Raw genomic sequence first — 20,816 nt, 5'->3', positions numbered from 1 at the left:
TGTTCTATTTAGAGATGAGCAAAGCAAAACTTATTTGTGCTCATATCCCTCAGGGGATATGCAGAAAAAAGATACAGCCCGTGTATACAGTGACGTTGCAGCCCTTGCCCTAAACTGTTATACATTACCTCTCCACCCTCCTGGTCTTCTCCTGCCATCTGCTCACTTCCCAGCGTCGCGACTGTAGTTTCGAAATGGTCTCTGAGCTGACAGTCCGCTCAACCAATAACTGACCGATGCGACAAGTGATTGGGTGAGCGGCCTGTCAGCTCAGAGACCGGTTCAAAGCTGCAGCCACAGCGCATGTTAGCGAGCAGAGGGCAGGGTGGAGAGGTAATATATAACAGTGTATTCAATCGTTAGCCACTGGCCGTGCTTCGCTATTACATGCGGAGATGAGTAGTCGTTGACTGATGATTTTAGGTCCAGACCTAAAGACACCATCAGCCAATGATCGTTGTCATCAGCTGAACATCGTCTCAATTGCACAGAGCGATAATCAGCCTAATCAGCCTGATCTCCAAAGATCTCCCAGCATAACATTATCCAAATATCCAGAGTATCCCATCGCCTCCACCGACTTTTCTTCTACTTCTAGTATAGTAATTCTGGTGCCATCTCTTTTCCAGCTAAGCAATGCTTGAGTACCCACCACATGATGATTAAAAAAAAAAAAAAAACATGATTCATGATGATCAGATGAGGCTACCATATTCCATTGTTTTATGCCCAGTTCTTACTCTTACATGGCCACTGTAGTCGCTATTGGTTGTGGGTAAGAATTGGCAATCTGATCAGTCTGTGACTACACAGAAAGCCGTGATGAATTATGTGCATTCTATATACAGCACTTCATCTACCAGCAGCTTGTGCTACCAAAGCTTTTCTGTGGGATCCTACCATGCGGGCCAGCATTTGCTCCTCAAGTGCTTAGGTGTCCATAGCCCTGTTGCCTGTTTACCATTTGTCCCTCCCTCTCACGTTTGGTAAGTGATAATCTTTACAACACTTCAACTGATGGTTCTCTTGTCACCTAATACATCTCACCCCTTGACAGAGAGAGTGATAGAGTCAGTGTTACCCACCTCAACTGTCAGTGATTTTAATGTTATGGCTATTCAGTGCGCTCAAAATGGGCAAAATGGGACAATGGTGTGCTACATTGATGTGTGTATGGGTCCATTAACACAGAAAGATTATCTGACAGATTATCTGCGAAAGATTTGAAGCCAAAGCCAGGAATGGATTTGAAAAGAGGAGAAATCTCAGGTTTTCCTTTATGACCTGATCTGTTTATAGTCTGTTTCTGGCTTTGGCTTCAAATCTTTGGCAGATAATCTGTCAGATAATCTTTCTGTGTAAATGGACCCTAACTGGAGGAAATGGATTTACTGGATTGAGGTGACTGAATCATTTATGACAACTATGTTTTCACCATACTTATATAAGAGGGAAACCCCTTCTATCCATGTCATTAAGTCCTTTCTTCCATTCCAATTTTAAAGACACTTGGTGAAGGGCTAAGGATTTTCACAATTCTTGCTATGTGCTATATTTTGCCCCACACTTGTTGGCTGCTTTGCCAAGTATCTCTGAGCAGGATGATATATGTCCATCCATAATGTATAAGTGACAGGTCTACCCGCTGCTGCTGCCTTGCGGAGAACTCCCGATCAGGTTCCAGGTTGGGAAACTGCCATAGGCAATGTTTAGCGAAAACGACTAAAATACAACACCAAAGAGATAATAGAAGCCGCTGTTTACTGTAAGCAGACTTTCTTTACAAGTAATCTGTTTAATACAACGCATTGAAGTTCAGGCACCTAAGGGGTTAGCTAAGGATCTGTACACAGAAGGTTAGAGGGTACAAGATGCGAGGACAAGAGGTTTGAATTACACTTGGAGAGCTCAGTTGAGTGACAAGGTATTCGGAGGTGAAACCACTTGGCCTACCCTCAAGGAATTGGATAGGGACATGACAAACCCACGGAGTGTCAGGTCCCAAGGAAAACGCCGCCTTCCGCACATTCCTGTCACCGGATCGGGCCATGGACAGGGCAAGATCAGAGTCTCTCACACCTCACTGTCATCAGGATGGGGCCCTGGAGAGGCTGCTGACAGCCAGAGTGCTTCAGGGATTCCCTCTTCATGTTCACCATAGGTCTACACACTTGAGGTTGTTGTATCACAACAAGGCCCATCCATACATTGCCAGTCTACCTAAGGCTAATGTGCTGAACTTCACCTTTCTTACCTTTCCCGCAGTCTGATGGTAACAGCTAAGGAAATGCCCATTGTAAACACACATGAACGTCTTGTGGCTGAATATGGAGACGAACTACTGAACTCATAGACTTAGATGGGGGCGCTACTGTATGTCAGCCTAAAGGTCCCTGAGTCATATCACTATTATAAATGGCCCATAATAGGTGAGTGACCCTGTTACAGATTATGAATTGGGTCCCAGGAGCTTTGGTGCAGGGCATGTTACAGAGGTTACAAATTTTGCACTGGGGCCCAGGAACTAGAAGTTATGTCTCTGTAGCAGGGGTGCAGCTGTAGAGGGCGCACAGGTAGCAGTTGTATACATAGCACAAGGTAGCAGTTGTATACATAGCACATGATTCTGTTAGATTTTGCACTGGGGCCTATGAGCATAAAAGGGGAGATTTAGCAAACATGGTGTAAAGTGAAACTGGCTCAGTTGCCCCTAGCAACCAATCAGATTCCACTTTTCATTTTCCAATAAGTCTGTGAGGAATGAAAGGTGGAATCTGATTGGTTGCTAGGGGCAACTGAGCCAGTTTCACTTTACACCATGTTTGATAAGTCTCCCCCAAAGTGTCACTGTTGTTTCAAAAACATTTGATATGCCATAGAGACATGCCAAAAGTCATCAGTCTGAGTGTTCAGACCCATAATGATCTCGAGGACGATGGGGGAGAAGTCCATGCTTAGTGCAGTCCTCTCCCGGCTCTGTGTGACATAATGAGTCGGGCTCCTAATGTAAGTCTATGGAGTCGGACTCTTTCACTGACACAGAGCGGGGTGGGGACCGAACGCTCAGACCCGGAACCTGAAACAATCAAAACAGGTTAAAAGTTTTTCTAAATGACTTGGGGTTCAGCTGTAGGGGATGTAGATGCTGTTGCCTGAGAGCACCTCTGCCATAGAAGACGACGGTAAAAATAGCACCTAGGAGATGGTGGTGCCTTGTTACAGTAGGCCCCAGCTACAAGTTACACTTGTTACACTTCCAACTAGGTAGAGCTGTGGATTCTCTAACTAGAAAGTCTTATCTCGAAAAGTATCTATTTCATGTCAAATGCTAGGTTCACACCGCCATAAAGCAGCACATTCTAGATACATATCGGGATCCTGTCAAGAAAATAATGCCAGCATATACTGTGGCACACTTCAGGAGACCACAGTAGAACAGCACATCTATTGAATCCCAGTAAATAAGTAGTAGGGGGCATTCACATGTTCCGTTATTACAGTTCGTGCACAGATGGTGTTCTACAGAGCTCACTGCATCATCATCCACGATGGTGCCGTCAGCTTAAAACTGTTTAAATCTTTACGCTACTGTACTGACACAACAATTTTAGAGCTCGCTGAATCATAATAAATAATGATGCTGAGAGTTCCAAAGTCCGTTCCATAGCACATCATCCAGACTGTGCTCAGAACTCCAGCTTTTGTGAAACTACCACACCCAACATGCCCAGGACCCTTCCATCTGTCAAAACATGCTGGGAGTTGTAGTTAAAGTTCTAATTTATAGTTCAAGCAACAATTGAACAGGTATCATTTTAACCCTATCCACTTATTAAGTGAGTAGGGTTAAGTGCGCATGTTACAGTGCTCTCAGCAGAACAACACTGAACATACATAAATGAGAGGGGAAAAAAACATATATACATATATAGTAAATAAATTACTCATAAATAATGAAAAGTTGAACAAACAAAAAAAAAAAATCTGCACATGCCAAAAAAAATGACCTTACATATTAAGGAATTTCTCTGTAAAACCCGTCTAGCTATGGTGGAGGAATTTCCAGCGTCTGCAGGTGGTAGATGGGGCCGTCTGGGTGGGCCAATCAATTCCTATCTCCCGTCAGATCTTTTTCTATACCTTATTCTGTGGTTACATAACCGTACCACACAGATGTCCCCCATGCCTTGTTTCTATTAATCTAGGCTAGCGGGCCCACAATGCCCCATTGTGCTCCTACCCACAAGACGTCTGAATGAAAGTGCAAGGCAGCCATTTTTTTTTTTATTTTACAATCCCATGAATAACAACAAAAACAAAAAAAAGTCTCTTTTTACAGCCGGAGTCAGGACTGTACCTGTACGTTATTTGCTAAGAATGATTCATAAAGGGAGCCGAAGGGGTTAAGCCCCAAAAAGGCGCTCCCTCCTCGCTCTCTCCCTCTGGCTTCTTCCATGACAGGTTGGCTAAACCTCAAAACACTGACTTGACAGTTTAATAAGTTAGATGTCTCACTAAGTTAAACAGATGTCACCACTCACTCTGTGCTGTTAAATAGCCCGAGGGGGATAAAACTGAGAGGAATCACAGAAAAACAGCCTGTTTCTGTTGATTAAATGTCGGTGTCATAAATCAGTAAAACAATTCTGTCATTTATCAAAGGGAAGAGCCCTTGTTCCTGAGCCTTTGAAGTGAGAAGGGGCTGTAATTTCCAAGCCATAAAGATACTTAGCTTTCCCATGTGTCAGAGACTTGGACTGACAGCGGTTGGGTATCTGAGCCGTTCTGTTGACACACCTATTCTGCTAATATGAGAGTTATAACAAAAGCAGGTTGTAATAGGAGAGGATCAGACGAGAAGGCTGTACGCACTGACGTGTCATGGAGGCCGAGCTGGATATGAGCGGCTTTATGACATCACGGCAAATGACTTTTCGGTTCCACCTGGACAATGTTATTATCGTAACCTAATGGAGGTGGTCATTAACTTGTGATAACACTCGGCTTTTATTTCTCCTTCAGGGAAGGCTTAATAGTTAGTTATATAGCAGAAATATATTCTATTTTTCCCATCTGCGTTTCTACTAATCAAACACTTAAGGCTGTTCTACAGGGCGATTTTAGCCAGGAAAATGGCCGGACATAAGCTGGACTAAGCTGGGACAAAACAGAGTATTGGCACTCACTAACATCAATGAGCATTTAAAGGGGTTATCCAGAATGAGAAAAAAAATTGTAATTGTTTTTTTTTGTTTTTTTTTGCAAAAGCAGCGCCACACCTGTCCTCAGGTTGTGTGATGTATTGCAATTCAGCTTCATTCACTTCAATAGAACTGCAAAACCGCACCCAAACTAAGATCAAGTGAAGTGCTGTTTCTGGAAGAAAGTTGCCATACTAACTATGAATACTATGTTTTATATGTCTAGATAATCAGTTTAATGTGCACAAGTTCAAGGGCTCTCGGGAAGGGTTAATGGTATTTTAAAGGGAACCTTTTACATTGAAAATGTTGTAGTCCAGTCTACAAATGGCATGTTATAAAGTGGAAGCAACTGAGCAGATTGATATATAGTTTCGCGAGAAAAATCCAAGGATAATTTGTTATTTATTCATGCTTGTTGTGGGCTCAATAGTCAAGTGGGCGGTCCTACTCAGTAACTGACAGCTCTCTATGTGTACACTATATATCAATATCACACTATATATCAATCTGCTTAGCTCCTCCTACTCTATAACATGCTGCCTATAGATTAGACTACATTTTCAATGTTAAACTTAACAAGGTAAGGATCAATATGATTTTAACACATTAAAGGGCCTATGCTGGATGCCAAATGTACAGAGATATCAGCCCCTAGAGGCAATGCTTCTAAAGGAGAATACCTTCATACATACGGCATATAACAGAGAGAGGCCTGATGCAATTCTATGGTAGCTCTATTATAGCTGTGCATAAATGAAGAATAATACAGCTGTATGCATGATGCCTTAGGCTTCTATTGTCTGTGGAATGGGAGGAACATGCTGGGGTATATAATATTACAACATTCTTGAGATATGAGTGACCTGGGTTATTACATTTTTATAACTTTCGAAAACTAACTTTAAAAAGAAATATTCACTTCATCCGAGAAGGATGTGGCGACGTGGCGTGATGAGTGAACATTGTTAGCCGTAAACATCTGATATTTGCCAGAAGCTGTGATTAGAACAGGTCATGTGGACAATTGGGGCATTGAGTTTGGACGTGGAAGAATGAGGATTTGAAGACATCTCCACCAGGAAGGATAGGACAGCTGACCATACACATAAGATAGCTGTTGGGGAAGACCTGATGGGCCAACATCTATTTCTCTTGATCCTACCGAGCACACTTATGTTCTCAATGGGGTACTCTACCATACCCATCTGTTCCCTGAGAGCAAAAGGTTGTCAGATCCCACGAAATTGACATGATTGGACAATGTTAATCTAATGTGGATGGCCAGCTTAGAAAAAGAGGGAGCAACTGTAGCCTGAAGGACTTGACCAACAGCTATCTCGTCTAATCCCACAACATGCCCAACTGTTCTCTACCGACAGCTGAAATGTCGAGAAAGCAGATTACACACATTGGTCAACCGATCCAGCCAAATTCTGCAAGTGTGGTAAACTTTGATGCCTATGGCCAGGTTTAGAGTAATGTGGCATTGTTATACTGGTTGAGTCCTGTTCTTAAAGGAGTTGTCCAGGAAGCACACGATGGCTGAAGTCCTCATGAGTGACATTGTGTAGCTATTGCACATTGTGTGCGGGTGTGATTTTACCCACAAGCAATGATCAAGACATAATCCCAGCCATTCTCAGGAAGTGAGCCCTGGAAATTAGAAGGCTTCAGCCATCTTCTGCTTCCCGGACAACCCTGTTAAGCTGGTTAGACTCAACAATCTAACAGGAATACCATGTAAAATGTCACATTATTTCAAAAATGGCCATACACATTAGAGTAAAGTTGTCCAAACTTGACAATTTAGGCGGGATGTGACAACTATCTCATGTGCATGGTGTCTTTCCGACACATCTGCTGTATGTTGGATTACCCTATTAAGAATATTAGCGTGCTCAGTGGGATCACAAGACATAGATGTTGGCCCAACAAGTCTTTGCCGACAACTATCTTATGTGTATAGCCAGCTGTACAATCCTGCCTGGTGGAGTTGCCTTCAAATCCCCATTCCTTTACCATATAAACCTTAACAAAAATAATAACCAATTTTACCATTGTACCAAATAATTAGACATTCTACTTCCTAAAAATACATGCAAAGTCATAGTGAATTTGATGAATATGTATGTCTGACAACTTTTTCTATTGGTTATTTGTTATATGCACATTTAAACACAGAACACTCCTACACTAATGTATAGTGTTCAGCATATGATCCCCAATAGTATATAATACATCATGGGGCCGACAATAAGAAGTGAACCCATACACCCACACATGCCTACTGTACTTCCCAACAATACGTGATTATTATTTTATTGTCACAGAAGTAATAGAGAACAACTCCTTTGACAAAACATCCAGAAAGCTCTTGTATGGATATGTTTGACATGTTAGAAGAACAATATCCTGTGTCATAGCTGTAATGTGTTAATTGATGGATGGTAAGAGAACACAGGAGTGATTTATTGTATGTACAATTGCAGCCACCATCTCAACACCTTCAGAACACATACGTGACTCACCTATATTTGTCAAGATTAAATGAAGTTCTGCTACGTAACCACATACCCCTCTATAAATCTACCATACATACCAGGTTTTATGTCTGAATAAGTACCTAATGCCCAAGGCTTTTTACACAACTTCTGTCTTATCTTGAAATCTAGTCCATCATAGAAGAAGGTTTATGGCCACACATACACAACATTTTTGTACAATTCAACAAAAGGTCAGCTATTTGCCCATTGTACAGATTGCCCTATATGCAATGATCTTGTCCTTCCGACACAAAACAATGGCCTTCTTGACAGAAGAATTTTTAACTGTTTTAAACTTGTTTCGTAACTTGTGGAAAGAAGACCCGGCATATGTTCGTCAACTGTGTCATCCTACTAAATTTCAAAAATGACCAAAATATTTAGGGCTTTATTACAAAAACAACTGCTATAAACTGCTATTTAGCTGGTCTTATATGGTCTGATTCTGTGGTCTTCACCCTGTTGCTGAAGGTAGGGGAACTCTTTCTAAACCATGTGTCCATACCTCTTCAATAGCTGTTGGCTGTCCAGGCAAATGTATGCACTGGGCTCAGGCCGGGTTATAATAAAAAGAAAACGTACACTCACCTGCCAAAATTCCTTTACCGCATCTTATGGTGGCCCATTCTAGCTGAGCAGCCCTTCCTGCTTTTCTTTCTACACTCAGGAAGTGCCAACTTCGCCGATCCATGGTGATAGTGGTGACCCAACTTGGCCAGTGAATGGCAGAATGGACATGGCAAAACAAAAGCAGGAAGCATCGCTCATCAGTAAATGGGCACCATAGGATGGATGCAGCAGGGGATTGTGGAAGATGAGTACACAATTTCTTTTAATTTTTTTTTTTTTAGTCGTGGGGGGAGCGAGGATGTGATAAATCAGCTTGGTATTGCTGTGTCTCCCCCCAGAGATTACACATGCCTCCAGGGAGACATAGAGAGGGAAAAGAAAGTACACACTTACCTCTCTCAAGATTCCGGTCACCTTGTGACTTCATAGAGCGGAAACCAGTACTCAGGAAATTAGGTAACAAGCTCTCAACTGTATGGGAGGAGAAAAAAGACAAAAGCAAAACTAAGCAATCTTGCTTAGTTTTGCATTCTCTACCAACTAAAAAAGGTTTAGGTAATAAGAATACCCCTCTAACCCAATATGAGATGCATATATTGTGTTTTACCAGACAACCCCTCTGACCCCTTATTTCCAGAGAGAACAGAACAATCAGCCTTTGAAATTCAACCTGCCCAATTGAACATTTCCCCGTCCATTGTTTTTGGGGTAAAACAAGTCAAAAGGCCCTTATACACATAACATAGTTGGGTAGTCCACCAAAATCATTGGGTTTAGACAACATTTTTGTAATATATATGCAAGCCCCTAACCTAGACTCTTGCCTGTAGCCCTTAGTACAGCAGATAACCTTCTGCCCCGCTGACAGCCTTTGACACTCATTAATCGCCACACACAGTGACCTCTCTAGTCCCAGGCTGAGGTCCCAGGACAGTGTCAACCTCCCATGACTGATCCTTCCCTTTTCCCACAGAAAAGGGAAGAATCAGATCTTGGACACAGTGGGGGTCTAAGAATGGGAAGAAGCCTCACCAACTGTTATTGTCTGTGACAAATAGATCAGTGCCCTGTCCAGAAGTAACATAGGTAATTTGGAGTAAACGAGTTTCTGGCCCCCAGTGCTATATCTGTAACAAGGCCCTCATCTTACCAGATACTATTTATACTAGTGTCCTCTTATGTGGCCGAGAGACATTTGGGCAACCAAGGGTACTCTGGCCCAAAAGCAACTGCTATCTGTGCAACCCTGGGGGGAGCCTTAAAGGATAAGTCCAGCAAAAATTTTTATTAAAGTATTGTATTGCCCCCCAAAAGTTATACAAATTACCAATATAGACTTACTATGGGAAATGCTTATAAAGTGCTTTTTCCCTGCACTTACTACTGCATCAAGGCTTCACTTCCTGGATAACATGGTGATGTCACAACCTGCCTCCCAGAGCTGTGCGGCTGTGGCTGCTGGAGAGGATGATGGCAGGGGGACACTGAAGGACACAGGGCACTGGAGGAACACTGAGCATCCCCCTGCCATCATCCTCTCCAGCAGCCACAGCCCGCACAGCTCTGGAAGTCGGATTGTGACATCACCATTTTATCCAGGAAGTGACATCACCATGTTATCCAGAAAGTGAAGCCTTGATGCAGTAGTAAGTGCAGGGAAAAAGCACTTTATAAGCATTTCCCGTAATAAGTGTATATTGGTAATTCGTATAACTTTTGGGGGGCAATACAATACTTTAATAAAAATTTTCGCCAGACTTCTCCTTTAAGGGCCCTGTTGAGGCTTTCGACACTAGAGTGGTGCAGTGCGGGATCCCTCTAATGCCGCTCTCCATACAGCACTGACTTTCTTTGTTTAGATCTGTTTCCTGATAACACTTGGCATGTTCCCAGCTGTCAGCAAAATATGTACTGAGTTAAGAGCCTTGCTGTCTTCTGCTCCTATTGGCCGGTGTTCAAAACCTTCAGCTTATGAGAGCAGATGAGGGACTGATGACATGTTTATAGAATGCATAAACATTTCAGAACATACTCACTGTATGTATATATTAAATGTATACATAGTGAAGTTCAGATAAATGTTTTATCAGGGGGGATTTATATACAGTCAGATGCAAAGCACATAACACATATAAAACCAGCGCTCCAGACAGTAATCCAAGGCAGAGATGCTCACAGGGATAACATATCCTGCCTGTATGATATATAGATATATGATTTATATGACACCCCTCCCTGGACTCTGTAAACCTCTCACTGGGGTAAAGTTGTGGATAAGTTGAACCTATGTAAGATTTAAAGGGATTAAATCGCTTTCCAGTTAGCACGGACCGACGAATACGTTTAACATATTAGACTTATTTCTCGTAAACTAGGGCAAGACAAAGACGTTTTGTGGTCTCTATGTTAGTTTACAATGACGTTCCAGGACACAGACTAATGCTCTTCTCTTCCCATAATGCGAATAGACATTTATAATCCCACACCCACAAGGTCTCATGACTTGGTGAGACATTTCTCCGGAGGGTTTTTAAAAAGTCATCTGGAGAGAAGCTCGTGAAAGAGGGGGTCATCTGAATTCTTTAGTCGTAGATGATGAAGGGGGAATCTGCGCCACACCTAAGGAATGTCACAGCAATGATAAGATGGGAAAAGAAAAACCCAAGGAAATTTGAAGTTAATGGTCAAGGAGAATTCTCCCTCCGAAGACTGTAGACTGTTAATACGATGGACTTTGGGGTCAAATGACAACTTACCATCCCACATTTCCATACGATATCCTTATTATTGCTTTAGATTGGCATTTGATTTCCCACGGCCTATGGCTGTATCTATGTTTTTCAGGACTCCCTAGGGCGGCGTTCAACTTCTGCAGCCGCCGGGAATTAAACACAGATAGTTCGGGTTAGGAGAACGTTGCCAAACCTGAACAGGCCCGCACAACACTCTTAGTGACCAAAGTGGGTGCTCTTCCAATACCTTGTGTTCTTCGATAGTCCGGGCTTTGTAATATTCTTCCAGTGTCAATGGATTGTAAGTATTTGTGTTAAGCTGAATTTTATAAACAAAACTCATATACATTGTTTGAAGATGATATGATTTGGCATGCACTGACAAGCGTACAGACATAACACACAATATATGACACATCATACACACATACCGAGACATGCCATGCAATTCATACAGAATGGTTCCATTAACTTCTCAGGTGCCACTAAGAAGTTGCACAAAATACAGCTATGCTTTAAGTTTTAAGGGTACAAACACACACACACCGTATACGCAGCAGATACGCAGCAAACATGCAGCAGATCTGCAGCAGATTTGATGGTGCAGATTTGATGCTGTGTTCAGTTATTTAGATCTAATCTGCTGCCTATCTGCCCTTCGGGTACAAACACACACACTGTATACGCAGCAGATACGCAGCAAATACGCAGCAGATTTGATGGTGTAGATTTGATGCTTCTGTTCAGTTATTTAGATCTAATCTGCTGCGTATTTGTTGCGTTTTTGCTGCGTATTTGCTGCGTATCGCAGCAGTAAATACGCTGTGTATACGGTGTGTGTGTTTATACCCTAAAGGTAACAAGCACAATACCAAAGTACATGTATCTTCAAGTGTAAGCCAACCCCACCATATAAATTCTGAGCTTAAAGCCATCCAGATACAGAATTACCAATGTAAATATATGGTGCAGACTACGGGTTAAAGGGGTTATCCAGCGAAAATCTTTTTTCTTTCAAATCAACTGAAAGTTATACAGATTTTTTATTTACTTCTATTAAAAAATCTCAAGTCTTTCCATACTTATTAGCTGCTGTATGTCCTGCAGGAAACGTTTTATTTTCAGTCTGACACAGCGCTCTCTGCTGACATCTCTGGCTGAGTCTCGGTTTTCTATGAATCCCCATAGAAAACCTCTCTTACTCTGGACAGTTCCTGTCTCAGCCAGAGATGTCAGCAGAGAGCGCTGTGTCAGACTGAAAATAAAAAAACATTTCCTGCATGACATATAGTAACTAATAAGTATGGGAAGACTTGAGATTTTTTAATAGAAGTAAATTACAAATCTATATAATTTTCTGATACCAATTGATTTGAAAGAAAAATATTTTCGCTGGACAACCCCTTTAAGCCATCATCCAGGGTTGGAAGAAACAAGTCCTCTTACGGAAGCCAATACTTAGGTACAGAGGTTTTATTCAATATCTCATAAACAATAACTCAAGTAACAGTAACTACAGAAGATAGGAAAGATGTGCAAATAAGTTCTGGGACCCATTCTGACTTGTGAACCAACCTATATACACCTAAGATTTTAAGTATACAATTATTTTTGCACTGAATTACCTATCCTGGCATCAAACTGAGAATTTATATAGAAGTGAATGGGGTTAAGTCCGGGACATGAAAAAGTTGGTTGCAGAGTATGAGCAAACAGTGGCTGGTTGTCTTAGGTGAACAAAACACCTGTCAGGGAGTGAAGTGCTAATGACAGGCCTGAGTGAGTGGCATTAAGGTTAACACCTGCATTAGTGTCTCCTCTTTTGAAGGTCAATGGTGGCAGTTTAAATAGTGCAGGGTGAGACAAACTTCAATCAAGTGCTGCTGGCTCTGCTCCGCTGCGAAACTTCTCACCACTCATCCATGTCATTAAAATAACTCAAGGGATTTTCTCTCTGTGGTTTTTCCAGGGAGTGGAGAGGTGATGTGATGGATAACGTGTTTGTTTCAGGGTTTCTTCTGTTTGACATACATGAACATGGGAGAATGAATGTTTCCATATACGTTTGTAAAGAAGGCAGAAGCCACTAACACACTGTATAACTCCTAACATGTTCCAAAAATACAACAACTATTGTGGGCTGGCAGGGATTGATGGGAGTTGTAGTTCTGCAACAGCTGGGGATCCACTGATTGGGGGACATTGCTCTAATACAGAGGTAGGGAACCCTGGATCTCCAGCTGTTGCAAAACAACAACTCCCATCATGCCTGGACAGCCAAAGCTTTAGCTTTGGCTGTCCAGGCATGATGGGAGTTGTAGTTTTGCAACAGCTGGAGAGCCAAGGTTCCCTACCCCTACTCTAATATGTCATGAAGTAGCTGCTAATAATCGGAGGGATTTGTCAACGCATTTACAATAGATATAAGAACTCTCCTTGATCATTTATTGGCTATGGTCCCACTGCGTAATAATATATGGGGAAAGGCTGCCGTCTTGTAACATGGGCGCTAATAATGATCATGATTATTATTAGCGGCCGTCTATTTAACGGGAAGGCCGTCTTTCCCATTATTATTATGCAGTGGGAACATAGCCATTGGGTGACTTCATAAAAAGGGGGCATTTCCTAAACTGTGTACCATAGTAGAAAAAGTTTAGACTCCAAACAGTTTTTTCAGCCAAAGTGCTATAGTTGGTTTTTGCTTGCATACATAGACTTTTATAGATGCTAGAGATGAGCGAGTACTAAAATACACAAATTCTCATTATTCATGTTGAGTATTTTTCAATACTCGAATGATCGATCAAGTAACAAACCCCAATAAAGTCAATGGGAGATTAGAGCATTTTTCCAGGAGCCCCTACTCGTCAGAGAAGAGGGTGTCTGGTGTACCTGAAAACCCCAGAAAGAGATGGAAACACCAAAAAATAAAAAAGAAACAGCAAGGGGAACATGCATGGATGCATCTAAATCTAGCACTTTTGGGTAGATGTGAATGAATGCTGGCACTCCTACTGCGTCCCCCAATAACACAAACTGTAGCACAGTATACAACTGTGATTTTAACAGTACATTTACCCTAGTACAGTACAGAGCAAGTTAAAACAAAGTAAAAAAAAAAAGTTTACACTAAATGTTTAAACACTTAATTCTCTGGTTTAGAAGCTTTTTGCTCTTCGCTAGACACTTTCAATAGTGTCAACAAAAGTCATAAAATGCAAAACATTAAAGGAGAAGTCCCACAAAAATAAAAAAAATCACCAGCAGGCGGGGGTGTGGGTGGGAAAATAATAATGAATGTATACTTACCCATCCCTGTTTCGTCCTGCCAACTGCAGTTCCTGCTGCTGCAACATCACGACACTGCCAATGGATTGCCCGCTCAGCCAATCAGTGAGTAGGGCGGGACACTGCTGCAATCACTGACTGGCTGAGCAACCAGGGCTGTGTCATTGCAGGAGCCAGGCTGTGACGTACCAAGAAGCCAGGAGAAAACTACATCCGGAAGCTGTCCGAGAAGGGCAAAAGCTGCGATATGCCTTATGTTCCCGCACCCCTACCTGACTGTGATTTGTTATTTTTTCAGGACTTCTGCTTTAATATTGTGCAGCAGTTTTTTTTGGGTGCTAAATATCTTAATTAAGTGTACTATATTATGGGTCATGTAAAGAAGAATGTCATAGACTGTAAGTTCTTGTGAGCAGGGCCCTCACTCCTCATGTATGACTTGATGGTTACATGTGTATCTCTGTTATGTCTAATTTTCTCTGTAGATGTATCCTTAAAATTTAAAGTGGTGCTGAATATGTTGGCACTATATAAATACAACAACAATAATAATAATAATAATTATTATTATTATTATTATTACAATGTACATGGCTCAGAGGTACATTTGGCCCATCCTCAGCCTAGCTCCTCCAGGCTATCTTTACTTATTAATAAATGTGTTTTTATCATGGCCGTGCACATCCAAGCCTGGCCTGCCCTCTCAGGTTTTGTGTGTCCTCCTGTTACTCTCCTCCATCCGCTGCTGTTGCTAAGGGTATGGGATTTGGTTTTAATAACAGTTAGTTCAAACAATGTAAATTTACTGCCGCTAGAAACTGGTTCAGAAAACATGTCCAAAGCAGCTATCATTTCTCAACCACACCAGCTGTTTTCGCTCAGCCTCTACCTGACAGGGTGCTTTGGAAATAGCAATCAGTGTATTTATAAGAAGGGACGGGCCCATAAATATGTCAGCCTGGAATATATACGGCCCCATATTTCACCATTTTCTATTTTAAAGTTGTGAGTTATGGCTTTAGAAAGGCTGCCCATTAAATGTGCGGATGATGGATATTCTGCATTGCTGTGCGTGTGTGTTCATCACCAAGACAATAAAAGGACACAGCACACACACACACACACACGCTAGTACTTCCACACACTTTAAAAAAAAAAACATACACACACACACCCACGGGCTCAAACACACAGGCACACAATCTACACAGCTAAAGAGAAGCACAAAATAAATACACAAAATGTTACATAGACACAAATAAAAGAAAAAGAAAACATTAAAGCAGCTTTTGTATAAAAAGGCCATACGACAAAACCACACAATACTTTTTGTAATTTTGTGATGTACTGTACAAAATTATTATTTTCTTGTTAAGATTAGTAACCAAAGGATTTACATTGTCTGTGGTGAGAAACAACCATACATATCATATAGCTTTGACTGAACTAGTTCTCATCATCTATTACATATGCACTATCCCCTCAGCCGAGCATGCAAGTATCCTAAATGCGGGGAGAGACACTGCCAGGCTCCCAAGTGTCCTGAGCACTTGAAGGCCTTCAGCCAAGCTACACCATGGATCGTCAGAGCGATGGGATCCTTTTTTTTTCCTTCTGTATCGGGGTTAGAGGACTTTGTTTTGATTGCCTGCTAGGCCTTCATTTTGTACACCAGCTAGGCCATTATAGTGCTCTTGTACCAACAATAAACATACCCATGCTGTGTACCTGAAAGCTGAGCTTGTCTGTCTGCTGGAGATGATCCACATTGTCCCCTAAAGGTAAATCAAGGCTTTCCTCTCAGCTATTTATTGTCTTAATACCATAGTTACTATTGCTGTATGTTCACACTGTTGTGGGGCAATCTCCCCCTTCCATTTGGCTTCTTAACAGAAGCCTCGGTGCTTGGTGTAATCCCTTCCTTTTATTCTGCAGCTGCTATATAATCTCCTTTGCCAGCCTTTTCAGTCCAGTGCTCTTTTCTCCCGCACCATGTCATGAGGTGTATGTTTTTTCCTATGATTGGGTATTGGTATTGGTATGTGTATTAGGTTTGGACCAATGTTTTCTGCTGTTAGCAAGGTAGCCTACAAAACAGAGTTGAGCATAGTTACAAATGGGATCCTGTGATTGATTCTAACTCAACAGTATATACATTACCATTCCTGCCTTTCAGCAGAGGGCTTATTGGTTCCTTTCATCTCACCATGCTGTAACCTAAATGTTTATACTGCCTTGTTCTGTGCTACATAACAAACATTATGTCTAATATAGATTACTGGTGATACATCCTGCACCTCAGAGCGGTGTCTATTTATACCGCAACAACACCAACCATGCCTGGACCTTCAGTATCCATCTCACATATTATAGTGACACCTCATGTCTGAGTCGCTATCCCCTACTGCTCCAACATCATCACTAGGACCACTATCAATACTATATACCCATCCCAGAACATTATTTCCTATTATTATTAGATTCCCAATGCCATGGTTAAAAACCTGCATCTTTCAAGAGGTTTGAAAAATGTCTGTTTTTTTCTCAAACCAGCGCAACACCTGGCCATAGCATGTATTGTTATTGTAGCACAGCTGCTACAATAAGTGAATGTAATGTGCCTTAAATCTGACCCCAATTGTAATACCGCACAAAACTTGTGGATGGATATTTTAAAATAATATACAACTACTATAAATAATATAACAAAAAAAGTGAACTGAAATGGATTGTCCATGGACTATTTATTTAATAAATATGCTGAGGCATGGCTATAAAAAACAAACAAAGGAACTTGTACTCACCTACTCTGATCCCTCACCGACCCTGTGCCAGTGGTGCATAGTCCCAATGCTTAATACTTCCTAGGCCGCATGTCAACACAAGTGTCCATGTAGACAATCACTGGCTGGGAAGACCATTGGTTTAGTCTGGCACAGGCACTTCCTTGTGTCAAGCCTAAGACCAGGCTCAGCAGGGTTCAGATAAGGTGAGTACAGGTTTCTTTGTTTTTTCTAGTCGTTTGCTTGTAACAAAAAGTCTTCTCTAAATGCTGCATGACGTTACATACTTCTTTTTCAGCTCTCAATGTAAAATAATACACAAAAGTTGCCAATTAATGTATTTTTGGCAACACTTAGATTTGGTCATACACCTTTTGCATCACTTGGACTGAACCGCTAGGATACTGGTGAACTCCCTGGTGGGTCCCCAAACCAAGACAGGGCCCAGGAAGTGGTAAGCACGCTGGGCACCATCAAAAGATAGCTAAAGAGTGAGGGGCAGTGAGTTTTCTTGTGCCTGAATTCATTTAGAGATCTGGTCTGGTGTCTGAATTCATTTTGGGATCTACAAAGTTTTCTTTAAGATTCTGCATTAGCAGGATAAGATGCTCTAGCACTTACTGCACCTGTACTCATGGTAGAAGCAGAATGGGGGTCAATGTTGCTATAGATGCTGGGAAAGGCTGTTGAAGAGAGGAACCCAAGATGTCTGAGCATGAAACTCTGCAGGCATCAGCAGTCTTCATGAAGATGAAGATGAAAAGGAAAGTTAATGTCTGCAGTCAAAGTAGACATCACCTGTGAGTCACCAGATTTAATAGTAATGTATTCTGCTACTTACTCTATGATTCTATATTCTTTTGTATTGTCTGCAATGTAGGAGCTGTAACGACTGGAGTTGGGGAACCAATGAACCGCAGCTAGTCATGGCGTAAGCCGCACCAGGGTGCGGAGTCTAAGGGGTCGCTTGTCTTCACCAGAGCTTGCCATAAGGTGGGTTGGATTTGCGACCCCCAGATCACTACCCCTTGGCTTGGAATCTCAGGCAGGACTCATGGACAGGAACCATGAGTAGGGGTCATAGAAGGAATCACGGGCAGGACAGCTGGGACCACAATGCCAAGGATAGCAATGCACAGGCTCCAACATGGGTGTCAGGGCAGGGAAAGACCTTTATAGGGGAGTGCATTAGTGCAACAACAAAGGGCATACTGGCCATTTAAATTTCACTGAGCCATCACGCACATGCCCTAGGAAGCAAGGGCATGCACGCCGGAGAGAGGGAGTGAGCAGAAGCGTGTAGCCTGCTGGGCCCTGGCGTTTGGGCTCCGGTGTCCGCTTTGTCAGAAGAGACAGGGGAGCACGGGACGCCACCACAGCCATAACAAGAGCATAGTGTAGACTACTGTATGGTGGTATTATTGGCTTATATTTAGTTGTCTATAATGTATTAGGAAGTATCACAGGTATAACTTGGAGTAACTTAGCAGGTGCTAATGCTAAGGACAGGTAGAAGGGAACCTGTAATCACTTTCATGCTGCCCAAACCATGAGTTATCAAGGTGGTCCCTAGTAGCTTATCCCAACCGTATCTGATTAATGGATATCTCCTTGCTTGGGTATAGGGAGAAATCTATCAGTCAAGGCTGGTGGGCCAGGCATAAGCAACCAGGGATCCCCCCCGAAAACCTGTTGTTCAGAAACAAACAGCAGTAGGTTGGACCCCAGAATCAATGCCACCATTGGGCCTTTGCCACCCTATTCCTACCTCATTGAGCTACCCAATGGAAGCCATTAAAGAGGTATTCTAACACCCAATATCTCATCCCATATCTGGTGGATAGGGGATACCTGTTTGATTGCAGGGGGTTTGACCATTGAAGGCAATCTCCTGAATGGGGCCCTGACTCTCCCAGCTTAATGGAGCGGTAAGAAGAACATTGCCCACACAGAAGATGGATATCTCCATGCATAGTCGAAACAGTATTCGCTCTGGAATACCACAATGTGCAGCAAATTTACATTGTACACCTAAACCTATTGTCTCGCCCAGAAAGCGACATACGTGATAGTATCTTCTTATTATCCCAGTCTTCATGTCACATGAGCTGCGGAGATCGGTATTGATATAAGTAATTAAAGTACCATGACAACACAGAATAATAGCAACTCCTGGGCCATTCACACGGACAGAATAAAGTTGCTGCCATTGCATCAAAATGCACCTAGCTTAAGGCTTCTTTGTAAATCTGCCATAACATGTCAGCCATAATATATTCAGCTAAATGGCTGTCTACGTTCATAAGAGAATAGACACTTCAAGTCATAAATCAGCTGATAAGAATGGTAGAACAGGTTACATTGTTGAGGATTTCCATTACCCTCTCAGTGCTGTGATGAGCAGAAATGCTTCTATGCTATCAATTAACCCTTCAACACTTTCCACCCAAGGGCATTTTTTAACCTGTTCAGTGCCAGAAGGCTCCTTATAGTCTCCGCGCCCAGCTCCAGGGGCCTGTGCTCCAGCACTGGGCTTGTTTTTACAGCAGAGGTTTTTTTTATACTTTTGGGCTGTCAGGGTGAAGGGGTGTAGTGGAAGATTAATGATGTGGGCGTGTTAGGGACTCATAATGGTTTGTTTGATGTGACAAGTCGGATAGCGGCTGATTTATGTCATAGGCAGATAGGTATTTAATTGTGCACCTCATGGCACCAGTTCAAAGCGAGCTCCTCTTGCCCCCACCCTTGCTCCTCTGTGCTGCTCCAGCTATGAAATCTTTTAAAGCTCTGACTGACAGATGTACTCTTATACTTTTTATATCCTCTCCAGGAGGTGTAGAACCTGCCCTACTGTATGTTTGCTTGCAATAAATTTTCCCGTACGGCACAGTATGTACAGAATGCGGCTCTGTGTGCTCACAAAGCATGAACCTCAATTAAACTAAAGCAAGAAAAGTCAATTAAAATCACTACCGATAGTTTAATGCTGGTAAAACCGCAAAGTTTTTAGGCCACGTGTTCCTCCAGCTGGGACTGGAATAAAGGTATAGCATGTACTGGTAGTTCTGGGGAGCAGGGCATGCTGGGAGTCATCACTGGGCGACAGCTGGAAAGCCAGAGGTTACCTAAATCAAGGGATTACTGGACTAAGTGACATTTTCTGATTGTCCACAGATTGCTTGTAAACTACAGGGCTATTGCTGTGTATTGGGATTTCTTTCGTCTAGTGAGTAGCAGCCATCATTAGACTTTTACAGAGCCGTCTATTACTTCTCATGCACATGGCAGATCCTGTGCAGGAGACGGTTGCGGTGGCACCTGAGTCACTTACTGATATGCTTCCCATGTGTCCCTCTACTTTTGACCCAAGTCCTTCTGTCCCTCTTTTGCTCCTTAAATGTCCCTGTTTTTGAACTAGGAAATAAATTTGCCTTAAAGAGAACTCGTCACCATGAAAATGCTACCTAAGCTATTGGCATTATGTTATAGAGCAGAAAGAGCTGAGCGGATTGATATATATCTTAATGGGAAAAGATTCAGTATAACTTGTAATTTATTCTTTGAAATCTCTGATGTTTCTATGCTAAAGAGTCCAGTCATTAAGTGACACCGCCCACTGGACTCCTTATCACAGAATGATTACAATCAACAAGTTATACAGAATCTTTTCCCACAAAGTTATATATCAATCTG

This window comes from Dendropsophus ebraccatus, chromosome 1 (genome assembly GCF_027789765.1).
Source record: "Dendropsophus ebraccatus isolate aDenEbr1 chromosome 1, aDenEbr1.pat, whole genome shotgun sequence".
Classification (NCBI taxonomy): Eukaryota; Metazoa; Chordata; class Amphibia; order Anura; family Hylidae; genus Dendropsophus; species Dendropsophus ebraccatus.
The sequence above is the reverse complement of the archived record's forward strand: the minus strand, read 5'-3'. Positions refer to the sequence as shown.